Genomic DNA, 24,090 nt, shown 5'->3' on the forward strand with positions numbered 1-24,090 from the left:
TGCAAGACTTATATAATAACAAAGATTTAACATTCTTAAAATTAGATCACATATTAAATATGATATGGTCTTCGGAAAATTTTTTAAATATTAGGGCAATTCATATAAACGCGTAAATGCCTCGTTACCATGTAAAGTTCGTAAACTTACTTAATTTTGTATGAAAAATCGGTTTAATTACGAGGTTTACTCGGTTACGAGACATTTACGCATTTCCATGAATACCCATATTATTTTTTATCACTGCAATTATTTTATACCAATGTAAAAGCATACCATTGGCCGCAGGTTGTGTAGGCGGTTGGAAAGGCCGAGTTTCCAATCCGCGCTATTCTTTTTCGGTTTCTCCGTATCTTGATATCTCCTGGGAGGTCAAAAAGGCCGAGTTTCCGATCCTCCAGTCGCGCTTATCACCCCGTGTTATTCTCATACCTCAAGGAAAAGTTAGTTTCTTCTGCATCTACAAACCAGGCTATACTTAGTAAATTTTTTATATAAAATACTTCCAGATCGTTGCTTCACCATACTCAAATGCAATGTAGTTAAAATATATTAAGGAACCATCATACAAGTAGGACTATTTTGGGATTTTTAACTTTTTGATATTTTCTTCCCCAGCTTTGACTATGTCTGGTGAAAAAAATGTACTGAGCTATAACTTAACATTACATAAAAAAATTTATCATTTAATAAAAATTTCAGCAAGGTGCCACTCTTATTGTTTCGAGTAGAAAAAAAGTTATAACCGCTTTTGTGGGCAAAGGACTGAGACACGCTAGAATGTTTTTAATAGATTTAAATTTAAGTTACTCTTGTTACCGACCAATGACATGCTAAATAGTACAAAGGTACATTATTACCTGCTCCTGACATTATTTTATGATACTTATCGGAATTAGTGAAAGTGGATTTTGTAAAATTTGAACCTTCGAACATTGTGTCATTAATACTATGACAGAGAACACGCAGTATACGTCGCATTAATGTGCGGATATTCACCTAATTTACGGCGAAGCTTGCTGCAATGCCAGAGCTGCTAAAAGACTCTATGCAGAGCGATACCCCAATCGTCGGCATCCGGGTTGTGAAGTATTCGCCCGGACCCATAGAGAAATATATGATGGTAAGTGATTGATTTTTACACCTTTCTTGTTTGCTTGCTTGTTAACTATCATTTTGCACTTTTTTAAGGTCGCATACCTGGAAGGCGTGGCGGCGAACAGGATCCTGCAACGGTGGATGTTCAAGTTGTGTGGAAAGACGGACGGGAATACCAAAAACTACAGTTCACAAAGCTTTAAAAAAACATCGATTTCATCCCTACCACATTCAACGTGTTCAGGCTCTACAAGAAAGAGATTACCTGTCGAGGGTTAGATTTTGCCGTGAAATGTTGCGATTGCATGAATCAGACCCCAACTTTTTTAATAAAATAATTTGGAGCGATGAATCATCATGCAAACGTTATGATTATTTTAATTTACATAACCTTTACAGTTGGCACATAGACAATCCTCACGAAATGAGAGAAGATCGTTCGCAGTACCGGTAAAAAATAAATTTATGGTGCGGTATTTTTAATTGCCAGATATTGGGACCTGTAGAACTGCCACCAATGCTCAACTATCACAGTTACTTAGAGTTCCTTCAGGAACGGCTTCCAACTCTTTTAGAAGATGTACCCTTAAACCTGCGGCGAAAACTATGGCTGAAAAATGACGGATGTCCTGCTCACTACGGGCTTGAAGAAATAGCTCATTTAGACGAAACTTATCCTCGCCGATACGGGCCAATCCCGTGGCCCGCTCGTTCGCCAGACCAGACCTGATTAGATTTTTTCTACTGGGGCTGTCTTAAGGACAAAATTTATTCAAAAACAATTCAAAACAGCATTTGCGAGAACAAATAAATGGAGCTGCTGCTGAGATAGCCCAATTGAGTTTAAGATCTCTAAAAGCGTATTTTCCTAAAAGGTGCCGAGCTTGTATTAGAGTAGAAAGTCGCCAATTTGAGAATATTTTATCAATAAATGAACAAATTTTTCTTCAAACAACTCATGTATATTTTATTTCACGAGAACCCATCCTTCACAAAAAATATTGATAGATATAGCCCTTGTTATAGACTCTAGTCCGAATTCCGCGAAGTAACATAAAATAATGTCAGGAGCAATGTACCTTTGTACTATTTAGAAAGTCATTGGTCGGTAACAAGAGCAACTTAAATTTAAATCTATTAAATACATTCTAGCGTGTCTCAGTCCTTTACCCAAAGAAGCGGCTATAACTTTGTTTCTATTCGGAACAGTAATAGTGGCACCTTTCTGAAATCCTTATTAAATTAGCAATTTTTTTATGTAATATAAAGTTATAGCTGAGTACATTTTTTTCACCAGAGATAGTCAAAGTTGAAGAAGAAAATATTAAAAATAAATAGTCCTAATTTTATGATGGTTCCTTTATATATTTTAACTATATTGCATTTGAGTATTGAGAAGCAACTATCTGGAAGTATTTTACATAAAAAATTTACTAAGTATAGCCCGGTTTGTAGATGCAGTTAAATAAAATACATGAAAAGGCACGATTTTTTTAATTCAAAAAAATTTAAATATTTCAAAAACTTTTTCCTGAAAATTTTTTTTTAATCAGGAGCTCAGTAAGCGGGGGACAAAAAGTCAAATTGTGGTGGTGTGGTGGCTTCATCATCCATATATCATACATGTCCGCTCTCATTACCGTGTTTTCTACACGGTCATTATGTCGAGGTGAGGGGAGAGTTCAGTTTGGTACTCGAAACCTAATTTCGGTAAACGGAGCTATGTACATAGCTACATACATATCGATGGCTGAGTGGAAGATCAACCTATCTCGGCAGCCAGTTCAAAAACATTCTATCTCAAAAAACTTTTCAAGAACGCCCTATTTCAGAATTCGTTTCAAAAACGCCCTATCTCAGCTGCCGATTCCAAAATGCCCTATAACAGCATATTTTCTATACATTTTGAAGTGAGATAGGGCGTTTTTGAACCGAATTTTGAGATAGGGTGTTTTTCTATAAAATTCTTGAAAAGTTTTTTGAGATAGAGCGTTTTCGAACTGGCAGCCGAGATAGGTCGATCTTCCACTCAGCCATCGATATGTAGTAGCAAAGGATCACTCACTGGTAGCTTAACCAATAACATTTAAACATTAATTGGGTCTACAAATGGCGAGAGTTTGAGATAAATAAGTAAGTTAGTTAGTCAAGGGTTGAAGTAGTTTCTGTTATTAAGCATATTTAGGAAGCGTTGGCTTTCACATCTTAAAACAAATTGTTATCAACTATTAGCCCAGTTAAACATTTATCGTTTGTATTCTACAAGAAAACTGTCACTCTTGTACCACTGCGTGATAGGTTGTTCGCCGCTATTAACCCTCGTTACGTTGAATTCACAACTCGCAACTCGCAGCTGTAAGGCTCATTCTCGTTTATTTCTCTTTTTCGTAATTCAACAAAACACAAAATCGCAACAACACGAAAAAAATAAAAAATTATATCCCAACAAGAAACAAGAAAAATTCAAGACCCAGCAACAATAAAAGTTTCTTTCTTAATTTTTTCGTTTTCGTCTCATTTTCTATTTGCAACCGTGGATTTTGCCTCAGTTTAGTGCTGGCGTAGAAACTGCCAGCAGCACTACCCTCCCTAATCCCCGTTTGTACCACGCGGACGAAGCATTGTTGCTGCTGAGTTTCATTCCCACATTCAAACGAATTAATACACACAAAAGTTGCCGACCGCACCATGCTTGCGTCCTATGTCACACCTCTCCTCTACTTCTACAGACTATCCAGCTCCACAGTGGTGTGTTGCCGCTGTTTACTAAACCAAAGTAACCAGTCAGTCGATTAGCTCGTACAATAGTCAGTGGCAAACAGCTGAAAATAGCGATCGGTGTATTTTTATATTTTTGCTGAATAACATTTTTAAATATTGGTATTTTTATTTACTTGTCAAAGATTGGTTCCTTGAAATATGCGTAACTACAGTTGTCTTTGAGCAATTAAAGCAAAAATAATTTGCTCGCATGTGCTCCATTTTGATTTTCGAAGGACAAAACACGATGATTCGTAAAATTGTAATTTTTGATTTTATTTACAGAAATGTTCAATGTATAGTTATAGAGTTGCATTGTTAAACGGTATCTCTATGAAACGGTACGGTAGATCTATGAAAAATTTCGATCCATCGCTAGTTTTTTTTTTACTTTTTATTCATCTGTAAAAATAACTTAAAATATATGAAACCGAATGCCGAAAAATTTATTCAAGAGTCAACAGCTTTCATCGAAGCTGGGTACCCAAATATACTGAGTTGCATACCCTTTAATTTTAAAGCCCTCGGGAGATCCTTTGAAGGACTATGAAACTCGACAATAATGCTCTCTAATCGGCTTCAACGAGAACGATTGTGTCCTTAGAACAATTTACCGCATTCCTTTTTTATGTTTAAGTTATTTATTTTAATAGAAATTGAAAAAGCGTCAAAACTGCTGTAACGAAAATTTTTGCACAATTCGCAGTTACTCGCAATCAAAAGCCGGTCTAAATGTGCAAAGTGCATATCCGAACTCGTCGACCTAAATATGTTCTGGCAAAACGAATTCCGTTCTTGTCTTTTTCTGAAAAAGTTTTTTGTGGACTTATGGCTGAATATACCTAAATATTTCACGAAAATGATCATAAGATAAGTGTAATTAGTAATTTTTATCCCTAATCATGATTAAGTTTACTGTTTTATTTAATTACTGAGTAGAAAAATACATTAAATAATTTTGTCCGATTTTACTATGCAAATACTGCTCTGTGCGACGGCCATCCAGCCGTGCGAGCATTCGATTCGAGCAACACAAAAACTCTCAACAGCTTTGCGTTTCCTCTTTCGTTGTCGTTTTTGTGTAAAATGTTTTTGTTCGATTTGTTGCTGGCGCAGCTACTTTTACGAGTATGTACTATGTACGAGTTTATTTCTGCTGTTGCTGCTTCTAGCTGCTGTTACGTTCACAAATGTATATAAACATTTTTGTAGGTTATGTGTATATAACAGCGACGAGTACACATAGTGGTTTACAAAAACCTACATATCTACTAAAAATACATATAAATACTCGTCATATAAATACTCGTCATATGACGAACAGAATTTCCATCCATTCGATGCCAGCTCGCTCCTACGTTTGTTCGTTTACATTAACACTGTGTAACAAAAATTATGTGAACGACTGTGGAACTGATTGTGTATTTACAATTAGTCTGTTCCTTTGAACTTCGGACTAAAACCTGTGGAACTGTCAAACTACAATTTTACGCTCTCAAATGAGAGTAAAAGGAGAACAGATGCAGGAGTGCATAGGAACGCAAAAAGCACTATTTCCTGTAAAACCGTCAGACGGTTTGTTTACATGTCATTGGTACTACACTGATTTGGCTGAAATATCACTAAATAATGATTAAAATCTATACATATTCAAATATTTCGTTGCTTACTTCCATTTTTTAACAAATATAAGGTTCTTTGCTTTCACCGCTTTCTGCTTTTGTTTGCACATGTAAATCAGCTGATCGTTTGACACTTTTCATGAACTTACAGAAAAAAAACTCCGGCCTAAATCCTGTAACTTCTGACTAGGAACAGTTGCTCAGTTACTCTCTCAAATGTTTACAGGTTTTATGTCAATAGGAACGACTTCCTGTAATTTCTGATTAAATCCTGTAAACCGGACTGCTATGGGAACAGACTAAATATGTACACATATAATAATTTACTGCATGCACTTTCGTATCTCAGCTTGTGGTCCCATCATTTTACAGAATATCTTCTATTTAATTTTTGAGTGCCTGCAGAAGTCACCTTTTTTTTAACGGGCATTATTTTCCCATAGGTCATTGCAGCAATGGGATACTTGAAATCGCTACAATAAATTTTCGTCTCCAAAATTATCTTACTTATACTTACAAATATTATTTTGAAAAGTGTAAAATCAAGTAACATGAAATTACTTGCTTTTTGTACTGCCAGAATTGCCAATGTGTACATTTCCTAACTAAAACAAAATTTATTGAATCATACGCCGCTTTAGGTTATTTATATAATTTTAAAATAAAGGTTATGTGATAAAAAAAAATCAAAAACAACGATAATTTTTCATCGAAAACACGCAAAATGACACATATGATCGAAAGTATGAAAACCACTTTAAACGGCTAAGTTATGAAGCGTTATGTCCCACTATGCGTTAAATATAATATATTTTAACCGACTTCAGAAAAAGGAGAAGGTTACCAGTTCGTCGGAATATATATTTGTTTATATATGTTACCGCATAACTCCTCCATAATTTTTATATGAGAATTGAAGTCGGTTATGTTTTTTTGCTCAAAAATTACTTGTTTTAATATCTTCTATAACAAGAAGGCATAACTAAATTTTTTTTAATAAAGTCTGAGCTATGTCAATTAAACGAAAAGTAGAATGAATGTCAACATTGTTGTTGTCTTGTTCAAAAATATATTATTTTTAGCATTTATTTTTGAAGAAAAGATCTCAAAGGTAAATCATGATATCGATACGATGTTTTTTAATTGTACTAAATTTAATACAGATTAAGGAAAAATTTATTGGGATTACCTAAATTAAGGGTTGAAATAAAGAGCAAATGGTTTTGAAAAGTTATTTCCTTCCATGTAGGTAATAAATATATGTACACATAGGAATGTATTTTAAATACGAATCAAGTGGTACCATAAATAGATTTTTCCTTAATCTACATTAAATTTTCTAAAGGAAACCAAAAGCGTATCGACGTCATGACTTGTATAAAAAAGAAAAACGAAAGGTCATAGATTTTTTGAACATTTGCAACTTCACGTCCTATTTCACCCCTTCCAATAAACAATGTTGACATTCGTTCTATTTTTCCTTTAATCCGAACAATTATGTCATTTTAAGTTTTACCAGGCTGATAAATTTAAAATTGGGTGGTTCAGCCAGGCATAATTCATGCAAAGTACCAACTCAAAAGTTCCTCATGGATAATACCAGTGCGCCCCTTGCACTGTGGAAATCAAGCGTATTGAAAATGTTTGAGGAAATCTGGCCAGAAGCGTTTATAAAGGAAATCAACAATTCAACAACCAGGATGAAATGATAATATGGTATGAAAAAAGAACGACAGCAAAGGGATCCTAACCTTTTATAATGTTTACATTCTTCAATTATGAGCGAATTTGTGTCAGTATGCAATACCACGGAGGTCCAACGGATTTTTAAAATGAAGAACAAAGTGCTACAATTATTAAGTTGTATTAGCAAACCATTTTAAAGTTTTTCTGTTTTGCGCCACTATAGTCCGAATTGGCGTTTGGCGACCCTGGACGTTTGTTTTTTGTCTTCAGAGTCTTTTGGCATCTATTATTTTAATATGATATTAATGAAACTTTTTCACTGCAGCATAGTGTATTTTGTTTTTGTGTAATGCGCAAGTATGAGTCAGTGAGCAGTTTTAATGCACATAAAAACATATACACTAATATACCTATATAGTTTCATACATAGATTACATTCCACACATCCATAAAGTAAATGCATATCTACATACCCAGTAGAAATCTTAAGCATACAACAACGCTGTTGGTGGCATGAGCTTGCTGCTGTGTATACATGCCAGTATAAAGGAACCTTCATTTCCATTTAACACGCGTTGTTTCTCAGATTGTATGCGTACCTAAATCATATACTTGTACTACTGCTGTATGCATATTGCTGTATTAATGTTTCAAACATACAAAAATGCATTAATGGAACAGTATTAAAGCATTCTTACAAGATCCCCATATGTAAATGCTACTTTTCTGATACATTTTAATATACGGGGACATACAAACAAGTAGCACTTACATATGAAAATGCATATCTTGTAAAAGACCATTTGTGCTGAAAATAGTAACGCACAACAAGTCCGTTCAGTACGCATGAATTGTTCACACTAATTCACTCATATAGCAAGCATCCTTCAAGAATGCGTCCAACCGATTTCTACTGGGTATGTATGCTGATATATATATACTTACATAGTAAAGCATACGTATATAAATACTTTTTGGAGATACCAAACGTGTCAGAGAAAGTTTTTGGTGGACTGATAATGGCCATCTACACTCTACCCAGTGTTGCCGACTTTAGAGTTTCAAGAAGCACCAAACCTTGGAGAAAGAGCGTTTTACCACACTAAAAGCACTATTTTTTTTTTTTCAATCAAAGGATACTTTTTTCATAACAGTTTGTGTTGTAAAATTTGTTGTTTTCATTTCATTTCATGCCCGTATGCCAGATTTGGATTCAGCACCAAAAAAATTACAAGAAATCTAGTGCTTAAAGCACGAAGTTGGCAACTATGACTCTTCCACAGTAAGCATTACGAAAGTTTACAACGAACAGAGAAGGCTGGATGATTGGCAATAATCTCGGGAGTGTGAGAGCGTAAGTTTATGACTGAGCATGGGAAGAACGAACGAATTGGTTGAAAAAAGGAGCTCCATGGTCTACCCTACAGGAAATAATATAATACATACTAGTGAACCCGCGTGGCGTTAAAACCCCGAAAATTAAATTTCAAAAACTTAAAAAATATTCCAAATGTTAGTCAGCCAGCCGTTTTTGAGTTAAGAGAGGTCTCACATAGTGCAGTTTTTTAATTTCATCAAAGTTCAAATCACATTGTACCAATAAAAAAAGTTCTTAGTCCCATTTGAAAGAACCGTGCAAATTTAATGGCTATCACAAAAAATGCCTTCTCGTATAATCTAGATATTATGTACTTAATTGGATCGATGACTTTTCGATAAGGTGGTAAGCCTAACCAAAAATATTTTAAACTAAAAAATTCATACATCTCTTTCGATTGGCATCCATATCTTAATATTTCATAAAACTTTTATGAGTTAACTAAATTCAACTTTTCAAACAGGTGGCAGCCGTCTTCAAAAGTATTTTCGGTATAAGTGCAGAATACGTACATTTCTTTTATTAAAGAAATTTATGTTGGGATCGATAGGGGTCTTAGTCCCGATTATAACGGTAGCTCTTTTTTGAGGAGGAAATAATAATTACTGGTGTTATTGAAGGTCGAAAAATCAATTTTTTAATTTCTTTTAATTAGAATAACTAAAAAACTACTGTATTAATTTAAAATATTTTGATGTCATTTGAAAGGTATTAAAAAAAGTATATTTTTTTTATATACATATGTTTTCCTTTTTTGTAAGGCTTATCAGAAAAATGAGTTTTTATTAAAAAAAAAACATGACAAAATTAAAAACAAAGTGTCTTTTGTTATTAAATCACGTGGGGGTCAAGGCTCTTGATATTGCTTCATACGTGTTGTAATGTTCTGAGTCGGGAGCGGATGGCTCAAGACCGACCATACGTGGCGACGAGTCACACCCTACGAGAGGTGCCCCTGCTTTTACTGAATATGGCGGATCTAGAGATGACAACTCGATAAAACTCGTAATTTCGAGTGTCATCCGTACCGTGCTTATGGGATGAATGGCACTACGTAAGTGTGTCTTATAACGGTGGCCTCCAGATACCTGGCGCCCTCTGGTTGTAAGAAGTCTTGCTCGGGATATTGGGGACTATGTCCCAGCTGACATCCCTTCCCCCATACTCGTGGGACACACATGGAATGTAACAATAATTTAAATCAAAAGCCAGAAGGAGCTGCACAGCTCCAAACAATGGCCAATGCTGGCCTTTCGACTTCTGTCGAAACAGAAACCATCGCTACAGAACTACTGGGGGCGCATAGTCCCTCGTATGATGTAGAGATGGTGGATACTAGAGTGAGACAGGATGCAAGTCCCGTCAGAACGCTATCTGATATCTCGCCGGATGATGAGCAGAAGTTGCTTGCCTGTCCGGTGAACAACTCATCTCACCAAGCTCGAGAGCGGGAGCGGCTTAGCGGAGCCGGTCGGAAATGCCTCAAGCGGCACATAGAAAAGGGAATGAGCTTAGAGCAGGCTAGAGAAAAAGCCAAAGAACCCGTTGGCCCACCACGGAGGGGAAAAAAAAAACTCTCCAAAAAAAGACCCAGGTCTGATAGCTCTACCCCGCAGCGGCGATCCCCGAAGAAATTTGCCAAATCTGGTGAGGGATCTGCAGGGGGCAGGCCAGCTGGGACTGCATCTGTGCCCACCTGTGTACCTGCAGATTGTCGCGGGGAGCCAGTTTCCTTTAGGGATGCACTGTGCGGAGTGAAGCTGGGTTTAGTCCCAGAGGAATATCCAACCACAGTGTGGTCAACGGATGAGCTCAGAGCTATCCAAAATGCCATCCTCAGGGCGGTCAGGAGCAACACAGTTAGCGCTGTAAAGCCTATCTTCAAGGGTGCACCTTCCACTCGGGATGGCTATCCATCAGTTGCAGAGATGCTGCGACCGCGGGGTGGATACGGAACACTGTTCCAAAGCTGGCTCCATGGAAGGGGGCGAAGATGAAAGTGGTCGAGGAGGCAGAAACACCTCGCCGCATCATTCTTGTGGGACTCTTCCCGGACTGGCGCATTCTGAATCGAGTACGCAGGTCAACAATGGCGGAAATCACCATTGCAGTTGACCCGCTATCAGCAGATACGCTAAAGCACCGCGGGAACGTGGTAAACTATGGCTTTGGCGTAGTAAAACTTAGGGAGAAAGCCAAACCTTCGATGCCCATGGTAGACAAAGATGCCGCCGACACCGAATACCCTAACTCGGAGGAGCAACCTTGCTGCTCCAAAGACGTCGTTGTAGCTCCCAGGCAGCTACCCAATGACAAGCAAGTGCAGCAGAAGTCATCGGAGGTTGGCACAGAGCTACACGTAATACACAAAGCTCCAACAACGCCTCCGAAAACAGCAACAACAACATGCCCGACCCTACAACAGGTGCTGGAAGAAGTCCAAAAGAACGTCGGACCCATCGCATCCCCAAAGCCTGCAAAACGGCCACCACTACGTGGCAGCTCCAAAGCGGCTATTTCCAGCCGCAAAGGCAAGGGAGATGCAAGGACGGCTGAAGAAGCGGTCTTGCTGAAGGGCAACAGGGGGAAGAAGGTGGCTGCTCGCGGCCGAAAAGACCGCAAGTAATGGCACCTCACCCCAAAAACTTCACAAATCCGAGGCACATTAAATGCCTCCAAGTGAACCTTCACCACGCGAAAGCAGCATCAGATGTTTTACATAGGAGGTTCACAAACGAAGGCTTAGGTGTAGCCTTCATCCAGGAACCCTGGATATTAAGAGGTGACGTCAAAGGCCTTAATATAAAGGACGGTAAGATTATCTATGCCGCTAGCTGTCGCCCAAGAGCGGCGATGCTATTAAGTAACAAACTAACGTTTCTCCCTCTTTCACAGTTCATTACGGCAGATCTCGTTGCGGTATGGGCCAAAATTCCGACTCCTAGGGGGGTGCTAGAGGCAGTACTTGCCTCCGCGTACTTCCCGGGTGAGGAGGAGATAGCCCCGACACCTGAAGTAAAGGCGCTTACTGATCACTGCCGGCGGAGTGGTATACCTTGGATCCTCTGCTGTGATGCAAATGCCCATAGCACTGTGTGGGGGAGCACCGATACCAACAAAAGGGGTGAGTACCTCCTTGAGTTTATAAGTAGTTATAATATAAGTATTATAAACCATGGCAATGAACTAACATTCAGGAACGCTATTAGAGGGGAAGTCTTAGATCTTACTCTAAGTAGTCAGAACATGGCAGCGTCTGTCACAAACTGGCGCGTCTCAGGGGAGGTATCAATGTCGGACCATATGCACATAGAATTCGACATTGGCCACTTTTCTGAGCATGAACTAGTTTTTAGAAATCCCAGAAAAACCAACTGGGAATTCTTTCGCTATATCATGGAAGAAGGTGGAAACAGCCATGGTGGTCAAATTACGACTGCGCACGAGCTTGAGACTGAAGCTGAACAGCTTCATTCAGACATTGGAATAGCTTTCAATAGTAGTTGTCCCCAAGGAAAGGTAAAATCCAAACGTGATGTGCCTTGGTGGAGCAAGAAGCTTGAGCAAATGAGATGCCAAGCCAGAAAACTATTCAATAGAGCAAAGAATACGGGTGATTGGAATCCGTACAAACTTGCACTAACTTCTTACAACAAAGAATTGCGGAAATCCAAAAGAGCTAGCTGGCGAAACCACTGCGAGGAAATAAAGAGCCTCCCATAGGCAGTACGCCTCCAAAAAGCTCTAAATAGGGAACACAAAAATACGATCGGCACTATAAAGAAACAAGATGGTAGATATACTCAGCATCCGGGAGAGACTTGCAGACTTCTGCTAGACACTCACTTCCCGGGCTGCAAAGCGGGCTATTATCTACCGGAATTGGGTGTCCCAGCACGCACTTCTGGTAGGGAGCAAAGCCTTACAACTAAACTTACCACGGTAGAAAGAGTGCAATGGGCGGTATCTACCTTCAGCCCATACAAATCACCAGGACCAGATGGGGTCTATCCTTGTCAACTCCAACAAGGAAGCAACTACATAGCCCCAGTCCTCTCCAGACTATACAGAGCATCGCTCCTACTGGGTCACATTCCCAGATGGACATCCTGCAGACCAATTAGCCTCAGCTCCTTTCTCCTAAAAGGCATGGAGAAAATCTTGGATCAACACATCAGAGAAGTCAACCTAGCGGAACGACCACTGAATAAGAACCAATTTGCCTATCAACCAGGCAAGTCCACTGAGACTGTCATTCACAGCCTTACATCGAAAATCGAAAAGGCTCTGGAGTCTAAGAACATAGCCCTTTGTGCCTTCATTGACATTTCAGGGGCTTTTGACAACACGTCATACAGGGCAATAAGAGATGCCCTGATATGCAAGGGAGTGAGCCGCATCATAATAAATTGATTGCTTTCTATGCTAAAGACAAGGAAGATCAGGATGGAGCTGGGAGGCACGAAAGAATCTATTACAGCCACAAGAGGTTGCCCTCAAGGGGGTGTACTCTCTCCTCTTCTGTGGACTATGGTTATAGACGAACTCCTGTTCCTACTGAACGACCATGGCTTTGAAACACAAGGCTATGCAGACGATCGGGTAATTTGTGTAACAGGGCTGCATGGCGAAACGATCTCCAACCGCATGCAACAAGCCCTGCGCATTACGCAAAGATGGTGTGACACCAAAGGATTATCCATTAATCATACTAAATCTATTCTGGTTCCGTTTACCCGGAGGAATAAGTTATCCATGACAGAATTGACTCTGGGCGGCACTAGAATAGGGCTCTCAAATGAAGCAAAATACCTGGGGGTGTGGCTAGATAAGACACTCACCTGGAATGTACATTTGGATGCAACCGTAAACAAGGCAATGAGAGCCTTCTTCGCATGCAAGCGACTTTACGGGAAGACATGGGTACTCTCCCCCAAAATGACTTACTGGTCATTTAAGACAGTTGTGAAGCCGATAGTCACCTATGCATCCTCGGCATGGTGGACAAAAGCGACACAAAGAACTGCTAGCGCAAAACTAAGAAAACTACACCGAATGGTGTGCATTGGTATAACAGGGGCTATGCGGACCTGTCCTGCTGATGCACTTAGAGCTCTTGTAGGCATACCGCCCTTCCCAATTCTAATAGAGAGGGAGGCCAGTCTCTCGGCACTGAGAATCCTAAATACTTCCGAGTTAAAAACCGGAAACATGACAGGTCATATGAAGGTCCTTATGAAATTCACAAATGACCCCATAATGCATATGAGGGACTCAGTAGCTCCGATACTAGTAATTTCTAGGAATTTAAAGGTATCTATTGCGGACCGAGCATCCTGGAGCACAGGAAACCCCTATATCAAACCCGGAGCTGAAGTTTGGTACACTGACGGATCAAAACTTGAAGATGGAAAAACTGGAGCTGCTATATATTTGGGCGAATTTTAAAAGATCGATACCAATGCCTCAGAAGAGGCACATCCTCTAAAAACATCTGCATTATGTCGGACAGTCAGGCAGCCTTGCTAGCACTGAGGTCCCACATAATAACATCCAAACTAGTGTACGACTGCCTCAACACCCTAAACGGTCTTGGAAGCAAGAACACAGTATTACTGGGCTGGGTGCCGGGGCACGAGGGTCATGACGGCAATGAACAGGCGGACCGCCTAGCAAAACACGGAGCTACCACACTATTCCATGGCCCGGAACCCTTCTGCGGGCTCACCAAAGCCCACTTAAGGGAGGTCATAAACAAGTGGGTCGACAAAAAATTCGACAGGCACTGGAATGAATGTCCGGGGCAAAGACAAGCTAAGCGGTTCATCTGTCCATCACAAGAAGCTTCAAAAAAGCTCATAAATCTAGGCAGAGAGGACCTTCGAACTCTCACTGGGTACTTCACGGGACATTGTTCCCTGCGTTATCACCTCAGTAAAATGAATCTTTCAGACACGAGCGTCTGTCGCTTCTGTGAGATGGACGCAGAAACGCCAGAACACATCCTTTGTGAATGTGTTGCTCTCGCTAGACGCAGACTCGCTCACCTAGGTGGTACAACACTTAATCCATTCGAAATATGGAACAAAAAGCCCACCAAAGTGCTAGCTTATATTAAAAGCCTTCATATATAGGGTAAAGGGCCACGCACAATAGACCACCCTAGAGGTCGCAGTGCTCAAGGCTCATAATAATAATAATAATAATATTAAATTACGTCGTTGACAACATAAAAAAATTAGCTAATCACATAAAGGAGAAAATAAGCTTTCATTAGGTCTATATATTTGAATTAAAACATTTACATTTTACCTATTTTAAATGTATTATTATTGTATATTTACTTCGTAATGTATACTGTGTAAGGTGTACTCTGCAAATGGTGTTCAGCACCTCTTCTTCGGCAACACAGAAAGGAGAATTCTACTTCGTGAGGGTTATAATCCCTAAGTGCGGCCGAAGACCGCATACGCAGAAAGGTGTTCTCTGCAAAAGGTGGTCAGCCAATCTTCTTCGGCAGCACAGAAAGGAGAATTTTACTTTGTGAGGGTTATAGTCCCTAAGTGCGGCCGAAGGGCGCCTCCGCAGAAAGGTGTTCTCTGCAAAAGGTGTTTAGCCCCTCTTTTTGGCAACACCGAAAGGAGAATTCTACTTTGTGAGGGTTATAATCCCTAAGTGCGGCCGAAAGGTGTCCTCTGCAAAGGGTCTTCAGCCCCTCTTTTTGGCAACACAGAAAGGCGAATTCTACTTTGTGAGGGTTATAATCCCTAAGTACGGCCGAACGCCGCCTACGCAGAAAGAAGTTCTGCGCAAAAATACTTGCGATTGTTCAGATAAGACATGCTGTTTATCAAAGAAAAGCTCGATTTACACCCCTTTTTATGATTGTATTTATATATAATGTTTTGAAATATCATAAATTTTTTTACTTTTTGACCTTAAAGCAAACTTACATTTTTTGTTTCCACCAAAAAAAATTTTGTTGTTGTAATCTTTATAAATTCCTCCATAGAGCCCACTTTTTTTTAGAAAGGTACGTATACTGCACTTGTTCCGTATTTTCAAACTAAAATCTTCTTAAATCTTATTCGTCTGACATTGTGATATACTTGTGTTTCAACAAATTGATGAACTAACTTGAATTTGATTGTTCAATCACGTGGAAATCCTCCTTAATAAAGGTCAGAAATAAAGAGTTTTCAAACCCATTTCGGTTGATAACTATCTTTTAATAATTCATCCCACTTATTAAATAATTTAAATGTAACTTTTTAAACACGTGGCAACTCTCTTCAAACTTTCCAAATGTTCAAACTAAAGATTTTTTAATTTTTGTATTAGTCAATTAAATTTGACCTTTTAGACGGGTGGTAGTACTCTTTAAAAGTATTTTCAAGCTAAAACCTTGTAATCTCCTTCGTATAACATTCCGATACATAATTTTTAATTCACTGATGTATTAAGCTTAGCTTCATTTAACTTAGTAAATAATTTTAATTTAACTTTTTAAACAGGTGGCCCTCTTCGAACACCTCAAAAATATTGCTATTCAAACTAAAGATTTCTTAACACTCTTTCGATTGACATCCATATTGTGATATTTCATATAACTTGTGAGGTGTCAACCTTCTTCAAAATATTTTCAAACTACCACCTTCTGAAACCCCTTTTGTTTGGCACCCATATCGTGATACATATTTCTCTTACCCAACTCCCTTAATTCAAATTGAATTTGATTTTTAAACAGGTGGCAACCCTCCTATAGTTAAGCTGAGAACAAAGCTTTCCAAAGCCATTTCGATTGATTCCCAATTTGTAAGAATTGATTATTTTTCTTTTTGAATAATATGAATATAGTTTTTTAAAGGGTGGCAACTTTTTTTCAAAAAAGTAAAACGCAAACCCTTTAATTTTACACCTGATTTTGAAAAACCTAACGAACGGTGCGGTCATTAAGGCATTGATTATTAAATATTTCGAATTTAATTGTTGAACAGGTGGTAACTTTTTTAGAAAAAAGAAAACCAGTTTATACAACTACGGGCCAAGCGCTTTATTTGACACCCAATTTTTGAATATTTAGCGAATGGTGCAGATCTTAGAACTTTACATATCGATGGCTGAGTGGAAGATCGACCTATTGATAGGGCGTTTTTGAACTGAATTCTGGGATAGGGCGATTTTCAATCAAATTCTAAATTAGGGCGCTCTTCAACGAAATCCTGAAATAGGGCGCTCTAGAAAAAATTTCCTGAGAGAGGGCATTTTCGAACTGGCTGCCGAGATAGGTCGATCGTCCACTCAGCCATCGATATGTAGGATATGATTCCATTTTAACTGGAAATCGCGATATGACGAGTATGAAAGCCATAGAAAAGAACTGAAGAATTTAATACGAACTAAAGCGCATTTTAGAAGGAATTAGCTCACAATCAATGGTGAGCTATTTTAAATGTCATGTCTCGTTTTTAGCATAAAACTGTCAAGGAATCGCGGAAAATCTGTACTTACCTACCTACATGGTAACATACACGCAACTTATTAAAGTTGAGAAACCAACTAAAATCAACATACCTCTTCTTTTGGCCATTTGCGAAGAATTCATTAAGGCTCTGTCAAAGACGCCAACAAAGTTCACTTTGGCATCCGCATGGCCACGATGAAGATCTTTCAAGGCGACGAGGCTCATGACGAAGACGACACCGAGGAGGTCGACGATGCGATCCAGTTGCTTAAGTTCGTCAACATCGCTGATGCAAACCCCGATGCAGATGAGGTGAGTAAATATTAATCTGCTGCACTCCATGTGTGCGACAGATAATCTGTCACGTCTTTTCACAGAGGGAGCATCGCTGTCAGCCTAATCCATTAGCCGTTGGTCAGAGGGGATCAGATCCACGGACTTAACACAATCCGTACACGTTGGCGGCCTTCCTAGACATAGAGGGGGCCTCCAATAACATTACAATCGAAGCAATTGTTCGATCCCTTGTAAAGGTGGAAACAGAATTATAATTTCGACCATGGGTCAGTAACACTATCCCGTTAAGCGAATAGAGGCACTCCGCAAGGGGGAGTTCTGTCTCCGCTACAATGGGTGGTCGCACTGAACGGCATTCTACTGGATTTCTACAAAAGTGGAGTGAACGTAGTAGCATATGCAGATGATGTAGTACCAGGTCTCTTCCCCTCAATGAGCCAAGTGCTAGAGGGAGCTTTACTCGGGCTGAACACCCAGGCCACAAAAAGTGACCTGGGTATTAACCCCCTGATACAGTTTACCGAGAAAACAAAAAATACCAAAATTCAAGCTTATTCTCTTATTGTAACGACCCTCACATTGTCCTCCGAGACGAAATACTTGGGTTTCGTATAAGACACCAGACTGAGCTGGAAGACAAAAATAGAAAGGCGGGAAGATTAAGCCCACACAGCGTATTACACACGCAAAATATTATTTAATAAAGAAACCTTCCTACACTATCTTTGCGAGTGCACAGCATTGGTGCGAGTAAGGCATGCCCAAAGAACGTAGATAAAAAGAAGGGACAACTCGTTATAATTGCAGCGAAAGTGAGTAACAGGGGCGTGCCTTCTCTTTTGCTCTAGGATGTTTTTTTAATTGGATGAGGAAATGCCGAACAAATGAATTTAGTTTCCCATTTTGCAAACAAAAGATGGTATGCTATATGTATTCATGACTTTGACGTAAACCTAGCGACAGATGAAGCAGAACCACAAATCATATTCCTAAAAAACTAAATTTAGGAATATATACAAATAGATATGCTCAAACAACAAGCTCAAAAATAGTAATTGATGCCGGATGCCGTGTTTTCAAGATATTTTAACGCCCTTGATTCAAAAGTATATGCAAGTATCATATTTTATGAATTATACCGATATTTTCATGTATTAAAAGAATTAAAAATGAAAATGATTAAAAAAAATTAAATCAGCAAAATTAATAAAATTATGTGTATTTATGTAACTGATTCGCCCAATAGGTTTACATATAAAAATATTATCCTCATTTTCAAGCTTAACTCCTTAATCTGTAATTAGAAAAAGAGATTAGCCATACAAAATTATAATTATAAAATAATCTCAGATTAAACCGATAAATTTTTGGTGTCCAACCCAGTTTTATCGATTATACTTGCGAAGAAGAGGAGGAATGTCAAATGTAAAAATAAACAAAAATTAACGCTAGCAAGGAAAAGAGGTTTGTAAAGGTATTTTTAATAAAATATTCAGTTAAAATATATTTAAATAATAGCCGAAAAAAGTGACCACGGTGGCACAGAAAAGATGCTTAGCTTTTCCTCGAGTTGTGAGAATAACAAGCACAACAAATTTGACAGCTAATGAGCTTTGATTGAGATTATATTTACAGCGTGGCGATGAATAACAGTTATCCAGGTTTTTGAGAAATAAAAGGGTCATTTGTAGCGTTTGCGAAAAAAAGTATTTTATTGTTAATTTTCCACAGATTTTACTTTAGTTGTAATAATTAGTTTTTAAATTTTAATCCTTATTTACATTTGCCAGCAGTGTAAACTTTGAGAGAAAAGTTCATCTGCCACGCAAGTCTTTTTCAGGTGTATTTTCGCATTTTAGGCATTGTATAAAAAATGACAAAAAAAAAAACTGTATAGGGTTGTTCCAATGAATCGCAGTCCTAGTCACCAGTTCCGAGTCTATTAGATTTTTGAATATGAGGTCTTATGCTGGAAAGAAGGGGGAGTATAAGGGACTCAAAATGGCGAAAATTAGCCTATGGTTACAGAAGATGTGGAATAAATTAACTGACGAAGACCTGCGTGCCAAATGAACTTTAGTTTCAAACTAGGGATTAAAATTTAAAAACTAGTTAATACAACTGAAGTACATTCTGTGGAAAATTAACAATAAAATACTTTTTTCGCAAAATCTATAAAGGACCATTTTTTTCTCAACAAAACCTGGGTAAAAGTTAGTCGTCGCCACTCTGTATATGTAAACGTACTTTCATGCTTTGACGTTCGCATATGTTTACACATCAAATTTCATGAGTACCTAGTACTCACGCCTTTTTTAATGCTATGATAGAATGTATTTCGATTGAATTATTTATTTTCTGTAATGTTTGAAAGCAGAGCCTTAATGAAAGGCTCTTCGTAAACGAAAGCATTATTCCATTGGGAACAAGGTAAAGAGATCTGCAATACTTAAAATACTTAGAAGGATAAAAGGCCCGTCAGGATGGGTACTTGTACGTCGCACCTAGCAGATACAATTGCAAAACATTCACTTTTTTTTTATTAAATATTAACACTTCTCTTGATGTCTTCCGTCATTATCTTTGGCTTTTCGCAAACAGTTTATTGTCTGGACGTACTTTACTCAAACAATGTGAAAATTAATACATATTCCCAATTATCTTGTATTGTGTAAACGCAAGGTTATACAACTAGAGTGTTGGCCAATGTTCGTTGGATCCGTCGGCGCACGAGGGTTGCCAATCTGACACTTTCTATCTAAGCACACACAGTTTGCTCAACTGTCAGTTTCATCCTTGAGCAGAACGTACGCAAATTACCCATTCTGGCGCGGCCATTCCTTTTTTTGTATGAGATTTCGGCATTCCTAATGGGTGTACATCGACATTTCTATTTACATTTATAAAAAATCCCACCCATGTACCAGTACTTTCACAAGTATATACCTCTACATGTATGTATGTATGTATGTCGGTGCAAAAACATACACATACACTTATAAATATTTACATATGCATAGCATATTTGTATAACTCACGTTATAGCTGCCCCGAAGAGCTACATATATCCTCTGTATATACGATGTACGTTGTGACACTATTACCAATTCGCATGCACAAGTGAGTTAGCCTGGCTAGGTGGCGCACAACAGCTCTAAAGGATGCTGTTGCGGCCTTAAACTGAAGTGATAAAATTTATTTCAGTTGCAAGCGTAGCTTAGAATGGATAATAAGACAAAGGCGAGCGAAGGTAGCGTAAATGAGAGAGAACACTACAACATACTCGTAGTACTAACGACAAACTTTCATAATAGCAAAAACACTCGCTGATGCATAAAATCGAATACGAGCAGTAAAAGCTCATTTGTTGTGTAACATCAATTCCGAGAGTCGACCTAGTATCGGACAACAGAAATATACGAATAAAATTAGGTTGTAAACAGCACATGAGCAAGGTGTTTGCATTCGCTGCTGCCGCAAGAGGAGGCATTTTGGGTGATCTCAAAGCATGTAGTAAGTTGGAAGGTATTGCCATGTTTGTAAGTCATTTGCAGTGATAACTAACAGATCTACTACTACCAGTTGCTTAAAGCTGGATTCATCTGCAATTCCCAGCTGGCTTATACAATTTTTAAATCGTTACACGCATACCGCTACTACTGTCTTGAAAATATGGGAGACTAGTATAAGCGGCAGCTAATAATTTTTCTTCAGCACCTGTCAATTATTTCATTCGTCTGCAATTCTCAGTCGGCTTAAAAATGCGTAATAGTAGTAAAAATCAAGAACTTCTCTACCTTATATTTCCATCGCAGTGGATAAGACAATCAGGCAGATTCTAAAATTCACTTCCGAGTGAATTTCAACCTTAACCACTCTGAATTAAAATTGAATGGCTTTGAAATTCACTAGGAAGTAAATTGCCGTACCTTCCTAAATTCTATAAATGGTTTTAAACCAAGAAATAATTGGCCTTAACCCATAAGCGGTCTAAAAGTGCAACGTGCTGTCGCGCGGGACACATATGTATGTACAATGAATCATTTACCTATACTCTAATTACCTACTAGGTAGCCCGTGGTCTTAAGGAATGCGTTAATCTCAAGTAACGAGCCATATTCTCCAAGAGCGCAGTGAAGTATATCCAAGTTACCTTCGATAAAAATTCCAGATTATGCCCAATATTGGGCATAAACGAACACTCAGTCCCTGGGAGCTCACCATGTCACTGGGAACTGTCCTAATATTTGGAATCAAAAACGTCGCCTTGTTTTAAGAGAAATGTTTTTCGTTTTTGAATAATAATTATTTACGAGAAATATATTTTTTTCGTCTCGCCGGACGATTATTTTCAGATGAAAATTTTTACGTCTTTTCATAATAACTATTTTAAGACGAGAATTATTTACTTTTTCTCATAATAATTGTATGGGACTTTTATTTTTTTCGTGCGGTGGGACGTTTGTTTTAAGACGGAAATGATTTACGCCTTTTTCATAATCATTATATGCGACTTTTATTTTTCTTGTTTCATGGCGACAATTAACGTTTTCTCTTAATAGAATAGGTACATGTACTGCCGATTTCACGAAATTAAACGCAAATATCCGAGCACGATCATTGGAATTTGATTTGCTAACGTCTGGCAACCCTGTGCAAAAAAATTTAAACTGCGTAAAAGCAAAGCCCTTTAATTTTACACCACATTTTTGGAAATCGAAAGAATGATAGAGATTTCATAACATGAACAATCGTGGCGTTAAGTATTTAACGTGTTAAATCTCCGAACTCAATTAAGAAGTTGCATTTCATTAAAAGTCCCATATAATTATTAAGTGAAAACGTAAATCATTTTCATCCACGTTCCACGAGACGAAAAAAATAAAATTCCTACATAATTAATACATTTTCGTCTTGAAATAAACGTCCCGCGAGACGAAAAAAAATTAAAGCCCCCGATAATTGTTATGAGAAGACGAAAATAACGTCCATGATAAAATAATCGTCTCGCGAGACGAAAAAAGTAAATGTCACAGACAATTATTAGGAGATGAAAAAGTTTTTAGTCTAACGATTTTCGTCTCAGGAGACGAAAACAACTTTTCCATTGTTCAGTAATAATTATGCACAATATTTAATTTTATTTCTTATAATCGTTATAGTCTCTGGTTGTAATATTTTCTCCGCAGACATAGTGATTAATACTATCCTGAAAAACATTAGGTTTGATCACTGCCTCCAGTGATTGCGCCTTACGCCACACTGAATCATAGCAGCATACATTTATTTTAAGCCTACAAATGGAGTTGAGAGACTCTAAGTTTAGTCGCGCACCATTCCGAGCTCCAGGAGTTGTGGAGAAGCCGAACATACAACACACAGTAACACTTACTACTTTCAAGTTTGGAGAGCTGATTTCCCACCATTTTTATTGAGAATCTACTCCACCAAACACATGCGTCATGGCTACGGTATTCGGCTCTCATAGCTTATTTTCGGTGTATCATATTAAGAACGTGAACGCTCTCTTCTTTGTCATAAATGTTCGCATATGTATGTATACGTATATGTCATGTAAAGAAATGCATAACGCTTTGCTTCCACTTATTACGCCCACTTATATTTTTCAGTCCTACAATAACCCACAAATTAAGACACTTAAAAATAAAAGTCCCTGCCAAAGGCAAAAACCCCAAGGGAAATTTTAGCAGTTGATAAATAACCCACAACAGAAAACACAAAAAGATCGCACAGTGATTTTCCACGGTGAGAAACTCTCTTTGCTTGAGAGATTGTTTGTGTCAGTGGTAAACACCATACGGGACACTTGGTGACGGTTATTTTCGATCTCTGCCCTTAACTCAAGTTGCACCCTCCTACACGTAGTTTAGAAATAAAGTTTCTTCAAAGCCATTTTGATTGATATATATTGTAGTTATTTATTTAAGAAACACTGATTCTAACTTTTTTTAAACAAATATTTTCAAACCACAACCTTGAGAGCCGAATACGGGACAAAATATAATTTTTCAAATTTTTTCCACAACAGCTTACAGATCTTAAAGCCGTCTTCAATGATCCTAGATGTGTTAGCCCTGAAACAGTATCCTTTTAGTAATATCACAAATTTGTAGGATAATTTTCTCGAGATTTTTACCCCGTAAAATTTGTTTAAAAAATTCGTTAAATTTAGGTCGCTAAGGCTTACCATTCATTTTTGGCATTTTTTTTTTTTGTTGACAGTGTTACGTAATTTTTTTAAAGTTTTTTGCACAAAGTTGGAAATTTGGTATTATACAAATACAGGACATTAAAAGAAGTACAGAACATTTCGCGTCCCGTATAAAATAAATAAATAAAGAAAGAGGACTGTCCCGTATAAAACAGGACGGATGGTCACCGTAGTCATGGGCGATGTTGGGTCTAATTATAGAGGTGTATGTATATCCAAAGGATTCCTGGCTGTTAGAGTGTTATTACGGGGGTTTAGGATAGTCCCTTTATCTTGCTTTCTTCCTTAGCCCATCAACTAGATAAAGATTTATTTAAATCCGCTTAAGCCTTTTCATACGCCTAAATATATGTAGAAACACTTGTCCATCGCCTGTCTCAAGTGATATTTCAAATGCTTGCCCAGCAAATTCTATGAAATGGTATAGGTATTAAGCGTTGGACCTTATACGAGCCAAATAATTAAACTCTCCTTTCCCCCATAAGACTACAGTTTAAAGCATCTCAAATCTGACCGCTTTTCAACAGTTCAGAGTTTAAGTTCGCATCTTCAA

The 24,090-nt window shown here is 38.1% G+C and overlaps 2 long non-coding RNA genes across 4 annotated transcripts in view; one reads left to right on the forward strand and one right to left on the reverse strand.

The window, feature by feature from the left end:
* LOC118744574 overlaps positions 1-24,090 on the forward strand; it is a 200,959-nt gene that overhangs the window by 163,305 nt on the left and 13,564 nt on the right. The window contains exons 3-4 of one of the 2 annotated variants that reach the window (XR_004993564.1): positions 17,017-17,320; positions 17,386-18,121. The exons of the other annotated variant lie outside the window; for it this stretch is intronic. This is a non-coding gene — a long non-coding RNA (uncharacterized LOC118744574). Of the gene's footprint in view, positions 1-17,016; positions 17,321-17,385; positions 18,122-24,090 lie in introns of those variants that run through there. 2 annotated transcript variants of the gene reach the window in all.
* The window catches only part of LOC118744604, a 248,084-nt gene that overhangs the window by 90,267 nt on the left and 133,727 nt on the right, over positions 1-24,090 (reverse strand). The gene's annotated exons all lie outside the window — the stretch shown is intronic.

The sequence above is a fragment of the Rhagoletis pomonella genome, unplaced genomic scaffold (assembly GCF_013731165.1).
Source record: "Rhagoletis pomonella isolate Grant_MI unplaced genomic scaffold, Rhpom_1.0 Rhpom_scaffold_00001, whole genome shotgun sequence".
In the NCBI taxonomy this organism is placed as follows: domain Eukaryota; kingdom Metazoa; phylum Arthropoda; class Insecta; order Diptera; family Tephritidae; genus Rhagoletis; species Rhagoletis pomonella.